Here is a 7,884-nt window from a genome sequence, read left to right as displayed (position 1 = left end):
TGGGCTGGGACTAACATCACCAGCAGGCCTCCTCTACCAGTGATGTGGGGGGTGCTTGGTCCACGTGGCCGACAGATGCCGAACCCTACAAAGGTAGGCATGCCTTCCAAGTAGGTGGCAATGCCAACAACGTTTCAAGCCCCACTACCACGTCAAGGTGACCCCCTACAGCGGGGTCTGGTCATATTGGTACCTTTGGATCAAGTGCCTTAAGAAAAAACTTGGTATGGTTGCAACTTCGTCATTCCCGCCTCCCAAACAAAGTATGTTTTTATGGCAGATTTACGTTAGTTAGGCCCAGGCTGCTTAGGAATTAGTTGGCTTAAGGCCAAAACTCAGCCATTCTGATTATTTTTCTTTTGATCAGCTGATCTGTTTCTTCAATTCCCGAACGAAGGTGCGATGTTGCTGAATCATTTGTCACTGAACTCACTCTGAAGTTGCCAAAATCAGTGGATGGCTAATTGTACCCAAAGAAACAAAACACACCACCCACCCTTTCCCAACTGCTAGTTATGTCCACCTTCTGTCTAGTTATTAGACTGTAATAATTAGAACACTGTAAATAGTATATACTGTACTATGTATAAATAACAAAGTGTATCCTTCGACAGTTTATTGAATACAGTGATACACACACACACACACACACACACACACACACACAAAGATGATACGAGAAGTTTGGGTAAACCATTTAGAAGAACACAATATGACAACAGAAAGGCAATTTGGTGTTAGAAAAGGGAAAATCATGTGTTACTAACCTATTAAGCCACTATGACAGAGTTGCAGAAACATTCCAGAAAAATGAAGGATGGGTAAACAGTATGTATTTAGATTTCAAGAAAGCATTTCACAGAGTACCGCACCAAAGACTTTTATGGAAACTGTACCATCAAGGAATCCAAGGCAACCTGTAATGTTGGATGCAAGATTTTCTCAGAAAAAGGGAAATAAGAACAGTATAATGGGGAAATTATTCATCATGGAAGGAAGTGACTAGCAGAGTTCCACAGGGCTCAGTGCTGGCACCAATTATGTTTTTAGTGTATATAAATGACACAGACAGTAACACTGGAAATGAAAGCAATCTAAATATGTTTGCTGATGATGCAAAAATACAAAGGAGAAATACTAACACAAACTCTTGTAGAGAGCTACAAGAAGAATTAAATAAACTTCATGAATGGAGCAATGAATGGCAAATGGAACTGAATGTGGACAAGTGTCATGTAATCAAGTTTGGAAAAAGTGGAAAAAGACCAGACTGGGATTATAAGTTAGGAAGTAAAACTACACATATCAGAAAGAGAGGACCTAGGTGTGATTGTCAATAACAGACTATCCCCGGCTGACCACATCAGTGAGATGGGAAGGAACATATATGCACTGCTTGCTAATTTGAGACCAGCATTCACATACATAAATAAAGACATGCTGAGAAAGATAATAACGTCATTCATCAGACCAACCCTGGAGTATGCATCAGTAGTCTGGAGTCCTCATCTAAAAAAACAAACAGATAAAACTGAAAAAGTTTAATGAGCCGCTACAAGATGGGTACCAAGCTTAAGGGATCTAAGCTACAAAGAAAGACTAGAAAAACTTAATCTGCCAACACTACAGTAGAGAAAGAATAGAGGAGACATGATTCTGATGTATAAATGTATCTCAGGGAAAGAGAAAACAGACATAAAGGAGTATATAATCTACTGTATGTGGAAGCATCAGCAACAGGACACTGCAAAAACTGCATAAAAAGAGAGGTGAAAAAGACGGAAGGAAATTCAGTGTCCCTACTGGGGCAACAGATCAGTGGAATGCACTGACGAATGAAATAGTGTGTGCCAACACAATTCATAAATTTAAGGATATGTATGATAAAAGTGATTTCATACACGGGAGAGTACGAGCTTGACTCATTCCTGTTAAGATGCAATTTGGCAAGAACAATCAGATAAGAACACACACACACACACACACACACACACACACACACACACACACACTAGATGAATTATCAGTTGAGGTGGATACAGTTAGAAGGAAGATTAGTGAAATGGCAAGCACAGTTGTCAACCATGAGAGTATTATGGAAGAGTTCAGAAATGATCAAGACAATAAGGCAGGCAAGCACTCTGACAGATCATAACAGTGATATTGAGGAGAAGATAACCCAGGAAAATGAAGCGATGCAAAGATACAAAAATGATGTGGAAACCACGTATGTTGAAGTGGTGAAAGTAAAGAAAGCCTGAGAAACAAGAGTTGAAGAAAAGAGCATTAAAAAGGAAGTGAAGAAAATGATCCAAAACAATCCAAAATTGGTCAAAGATTCAGCAGACATCAACAAATCTATAGTAATCGCTGTTAAAGAGGAGAAATAAATAAATAGCAAGATTTCGAGAGACAAAAAAGAGATGGCAAATGAAATGAACATACTGAAGGAAGTGTCAGAGGAATTCTGTAATAAAGACATAGAGGAGCACAAAAGGCTAGGGAAATATGAGAAAAATAAATCAAAGCCTCTGAAAGTAACCCTCCAAAGTGTAAACACTGTGGAGGAAATACTGAAAAATGCAAACAAACTTATGGAAAAAGAGGACTTCAAAAATTTATGGATAAAAAGATGCCTAAATCAAGAGGAACTTGGATTACTAAAAGAGAAGAGGGAGGAAATAAGAACAAAGAATGAGGGAAGATCAGAGGAAGAGAACACATTTTTTTTTTACAAAGTAAATGGATTGCAGGTTCGAAAGTGGTACACAAACAGGAGGGAATGAAAAGGAGAAAGGTAGTAGACCCAAGTCATGACAAGTATGTAAACAAGATGATTAAGTTGATGTACTCTAATGTAGAAGGAATGGTATCTAAATTAGTGGAGATTAATGATTATATTAAAGAAAAGTATCCACATACTGTTTGCCTAACTAAAACAAAATTAACACCAAGGATATTAAACGATACACTAAACCTAGTGGAAAACAATATATGGAGAAGAAATGGGAACTTAAAAAAAGGACGAGGAATTATAATATTAACAAAGAAAAATCTGCAAGTCAAAGAAATAGGACTTGATGTACTCTCACAGGCAGAGCTGATCGCAGTAGAGATTAGTACGTCTAAAGGGAAAGTAATTGTGGCAAATTTATACATGCCACCCAGATGAAACATTTGGGAAAAAGGCGAATATGAAGACCTGGCAGAGAATACAATTCAAAGTTTAAGAGCATTACTAGATAGAATGGAGGAGAAATCTGAAAGAAATATACTAACTGGAGATTTCAGTACAAATATAAATTGGAATACTCTAGATATAAAAAGCCATGAAAGCTGTTCGGACCAAAAAGCTCCTGGACCTTGTGCAGGAGTTTTACCTAACACAACATATAAAAGAAAGCACCAGAAAAAGAGAACTTGATTTACCATCATTACAAGATCTTATATTTATTAGGCAAGAAAATGATATTGACAATAAAATGTATCACCCTCCATTCGGCAACTTCAGGATTGTATATGACATAGTTAATAGTAATGAAAGTTACAGAAAGAGCCTTAACTACAAAAAGGGCAACTATCATGACCTAAAGAAATACGTCTTAGAAACAGATTGGGAAAATGAACTTAGAGGACAAGATTTAAATGTTATATATAGAAAATTCTTTGAACTTCATGAAAAATGAGTCCAGAAGTACATCCCACATCACAACGAAGCAGAAAAGAATATAAAGAAATGGTTTAATTTCATTCAATGCCAGACGCCATGTATCCCAAACGGGGTGGCCAACGGCTTAAAGTTAATTGTTTTACAGGGAGGGGCACTAATCCTCCACCAACCCCAATTGACACGTAGGGATGCCAACAGCATATGGTGTTCTCAGGTGGTCACCCATCCAAGTACTAACCAGATCCAACGTTGCTTAACTTCGCTGATCGGACGGGAAGCGGTGTACTCAAAGTGGTATGGATTTCTTGTGGAACAGATACAGAAGACACAATAGTGAAAGGGCATATAACAACTATAAACAAACAAGAAACGATTATACAAGAAACAGGAGGGAAGCCCAAAAACAGTTTGAGGAGGACATCAAAAATAAAAGTAGTGATCAGCCGAAGCTATTATACACCTACATCAGAAGCAAAATCAAAGTAAAAGATAAAATACAGTCCATTACAGATGAGGGGATCACCTACACACAAGAGAAGGATATTTGTGAAGCATTAAATAAGAATTTCCAATCAGTTTTTACAGAAGGAAATAATTTTGAGAGGGATGATATGGAACATGCATGCCCACACATACTACCAGATATACAAATATCAGAAAAAGAAATACAAGAGGAGTTAAATTAGACAAAGGAAAAGCAAATGGTCCTGATGAAGTTTCATGTTGGGTGCTACATGAATGTGCAAAAAAGTTAATAAACCATTATCTTTAATTTTCAAGGAATCCTTGGGACAAGGTAAACTACCTGATATTTGAAAGAAAGCAAACATTGTTCCCATATTCAAGAGAGGGAATAGACAAAATCGACTCAACTTCCGACCAGTATCACTAACCAGTGTTGTAAGCAAGGTATGAGAAAAGCTGATAAGAAAAGTTTGGGTAAATCATCTAGAACACAATATGATAACAGAAAGACAGTTTGGTTTCAGAAATGGAAAATCATGTGTTACTAAATTGTTGAACTACTATGATACAGTTACAGAAACATTACAGAAAAGAGAAGGATGGGTGGACAGTATCTATTTAGATTTCAAGAAAGAATTTGACAGAGTACCGCACCAAAGACTTTTATGGAAACTGTACCATCAAGGAGTCCGAGGCAAACTGTATTGTTGGATGCAAGATTTTCTGAACAAAAAGAGAAATGAGAACAGTGCTAAGGGGAAATTACTCATCATGCAGGGAAGTGACTAATGGAATTCCACAGGGCTCAGTGCTGGCACAAATTATGTTTTTAGTGTATATAAATGATATAAACAGTAACATCGGAAATGAAAGCTATGTAAATATGTTTGCTGATGATGCAAAAATACAAAGGAGAATAACTAACACAGACTCTTGTAAAGAGCTACAAGAAGAACTAAATAAACTACGTGAATGGAGCAGTACATGGCAAATGGAATTCAATGTGGCCAAGTGCCATGTAATCGAGTGTGGCAAAAGTGAAAACAGATCAGATTGGGATTATAAGTTAGGAAGTAAAACCCTTCACACATCAGAAAGAGAGAAGGACGTAGGTGTGATTATCAATAACAGACTATCTTCGGCTGACCACATCAGTGAGAAGGTACGGAACATGTATACACTGCTTGCAAATATGAGAATAGCATCCACATACATAAACGAAGACATGCTAAGAAAGATAATAACATCATTCATCAGACAAACCCTGGAGTATGCATCAGCAGTCTGGACTCCTCATCTCAAAAAACACATAGATAAGATTGAAACAGATCAAAGGGCCGCCACAAGATGGGTACCAAGGTTAAGGAGTCTAAGCCACGGAGAAAGACTAGAAAAACTGAATCTACCTACACTACAGGAGAGAAGGAAAAGAGGAGACATGATTATGCTATATAAATGCATGTCAGGGAAAGAGAAGATAGATATAAATGGTTACATAACCTATGGGGATGCATCAGCAAGAGGATACTGCAAAAAACTGCATAAAAGAGTGGCGATAAAGACGTAAGGAAGTTTAGTTTCCCAAATAGGGTAATCGATTAGTGGAAAATGCACTACCGAATGATATAGTGTGTGCCAAAACAATTCATAATTTTAAAGATATGTACGATAAAAATGGTTTAAGACACGGGACAGTACGAGCTTGACTTATTCCTGTAATGATATAATTAGGTAAGAATTAGGCAAGGTAAGGACACAACATTTGTCCCCTTGACACATCATGCACAATTGATTGTATCAATTGGAAACAGTCTTAGTTGCCTTGTTGTCAATTACCCCCCCAAACCTTTCTGTTTAGGTCACACTGTGTTTCCTCGCACTGGATTCTAGTCGACTCCTCTCGAATGTCTAACTAATGATATGCTCTTGGCTCATACTACTGCATGTAAGTAACAAGTGTATGATTATTTGTGTATATCATTGTAACTGAATGAGCAACACCTGAACGACAACTATCGGTGATGTCAGGTTCAATAATCAGTCTACTGGTACCCTGCAGTGTTTACACACCTGGCCCAAACTTAGGCATCAACATTACGCCCTGTGAACAGAACTCCAAATAGTCAATCATTTCTCTAGTAATGGCTGCTCAGGGCTTTGATATTTTCTTACTTACCACATAATACCAGCACCATATACTTGTGTACATGGCTCACGACCTTCAAAATATGTAAATAGGCAATATTGATACTGCTATAGTGCTGGTTGTCACTGAGTAACTAGCATTCATTATGGTCAGTATTTTGCATTGACTTGGCAACTCTGTTGTGCTAGATTATTTTCTAGTCATCAGTTTGCAAAATAAAGCCTTTCTAAGTAAAACGTTACACGATTATTTATGCTTATTTTCCACCATAGAGGCGATCTTCAAAGTTTGTCAGTAGAGTTCAGAATCATGCTGTGTGTGTGTGTGTGTGTGTGTGTGTGTGTGTGTGTGTAAAACAGTAAGTGACCTAGTGCTGATCCTGTTCCTTCGCTAGTAGCTAACCATTCGCATGGTACAGAACGTCTTTCTTTCCTTTAGCAATATTTCTATCCATATATTACCGGCTGTTCTGTGCACAAGCATCTCCTTGAATACCCTCCTGTTTAGAACCCTATCAGATACTTTGCTAAAGTTGAGACGAATGATCTCCTATGCTTTATCACAATCTCCTGCCTCATTCACATAAAAGAAAATATAAATAACCTCATAAAGCTGGTCCAGTCGCGCATGGTTCTGATTTTGCTTAATAATCATTTTTCTTTTAAAAACTGTCTGCTTGCCAAAACTTTGTTTACAAGAAATGACTCTGTCGGTAACATTTTTCCTGCTATTGATGCTATATATATATATATATATATATATATATATATATATATATATATATATATATATATATATATATATATATATATATATATATTGTTACGGAACAGAGAAAGATAATGTACACTTTAAGTGAGAATACTAAAAATCACTACTGTCCCATAAAGTTCCAGGTTCAAAACAAAAGAGTTAGGTAAAATTACAAGTTAAAGTTTAATGCTCAAACTAACAACAAAACATTCAGGACTCATAAGGATAATGTAATGGCAAAAAACAGGTTAAATATATGGTTAACTGCAATAGCCTCTATTAACATGAAATTAGCAAGAGTAAATTTACCTAAGTCAGCCCTGATAAAATGAAAATACACTGGGTAATGCTCAGTTAATGCAAGATAAATTATTACAGATACAAAATAATATTAAAACTGGCTGACAAAATGAATCCTACATAAATTACAAAAAAAACTCACTAGGCCTACAAATCAACACCTTATGCTATACAGTACAAGGAAAAAAATGCAATAACAGTTATACTTAAATTACACAGCTGCTAGATGGTTGGAGACTTCCGGAGCACTCAACAATAACTGTACAGGGGAGGACAGAGATGTGAACAAAATGAGGAGTAGATCTAAGTGGCAATGATGCAGAGACTGAGCTCATTATATTGGGGCCAGCAGAGCTTGATACAACTTGTAAGAAGGACGCGCAAATGAAGCCATGGGGACAAAGTGTTGACAATCCCGCTCTGAACAACATAAAGAACGACTTACTCTACTATAACGGTAGAAGGGGGGGACTGAGGCAGAACACGCTCGTGATCAAACATGCAGCATACTGTGCGTTAAAATTACACAAAGGATGATGAAATCATAGGC

At 37.1% G+C, this 7,884-nt stretch overlaps 1 pseudogene; it reads right to left on the bottom strand.

Moving 5' to 3' along the window:
• Positions 1-3,861: 3,861 nt before the first annotated feature.
• LOC145395089 (5S ribosomal RNA) lies at positions 3,862-3,978 on the bottom strand (annotated as a pseudogene).
• Between the last annotated feature and the right edge of the window lie 3,906 nt (positions 3,979-7,884).

The sequence above is a fragment of the Coenobita brevimanus genome, chromosome 29 (assembly GCF_032717465.1).
Source record: "Coenobita brevimanus isolate Jiangsu-jjx chromosome 29, ASM3271746v2, whole genome shotgun sequence".
Taxonomy (NCBI): Eukaryota; Metazoa; Arthropoda; class Malacostraca; order Decapoda; family Coenobitidae; genus Coenobita; species Coenobita brevimanus.
The sequence above is the reverse complement of the archived record's forward strand: the minus strand, read 5'-3'. Positions and strand labels throughout refer to the sequence as shown.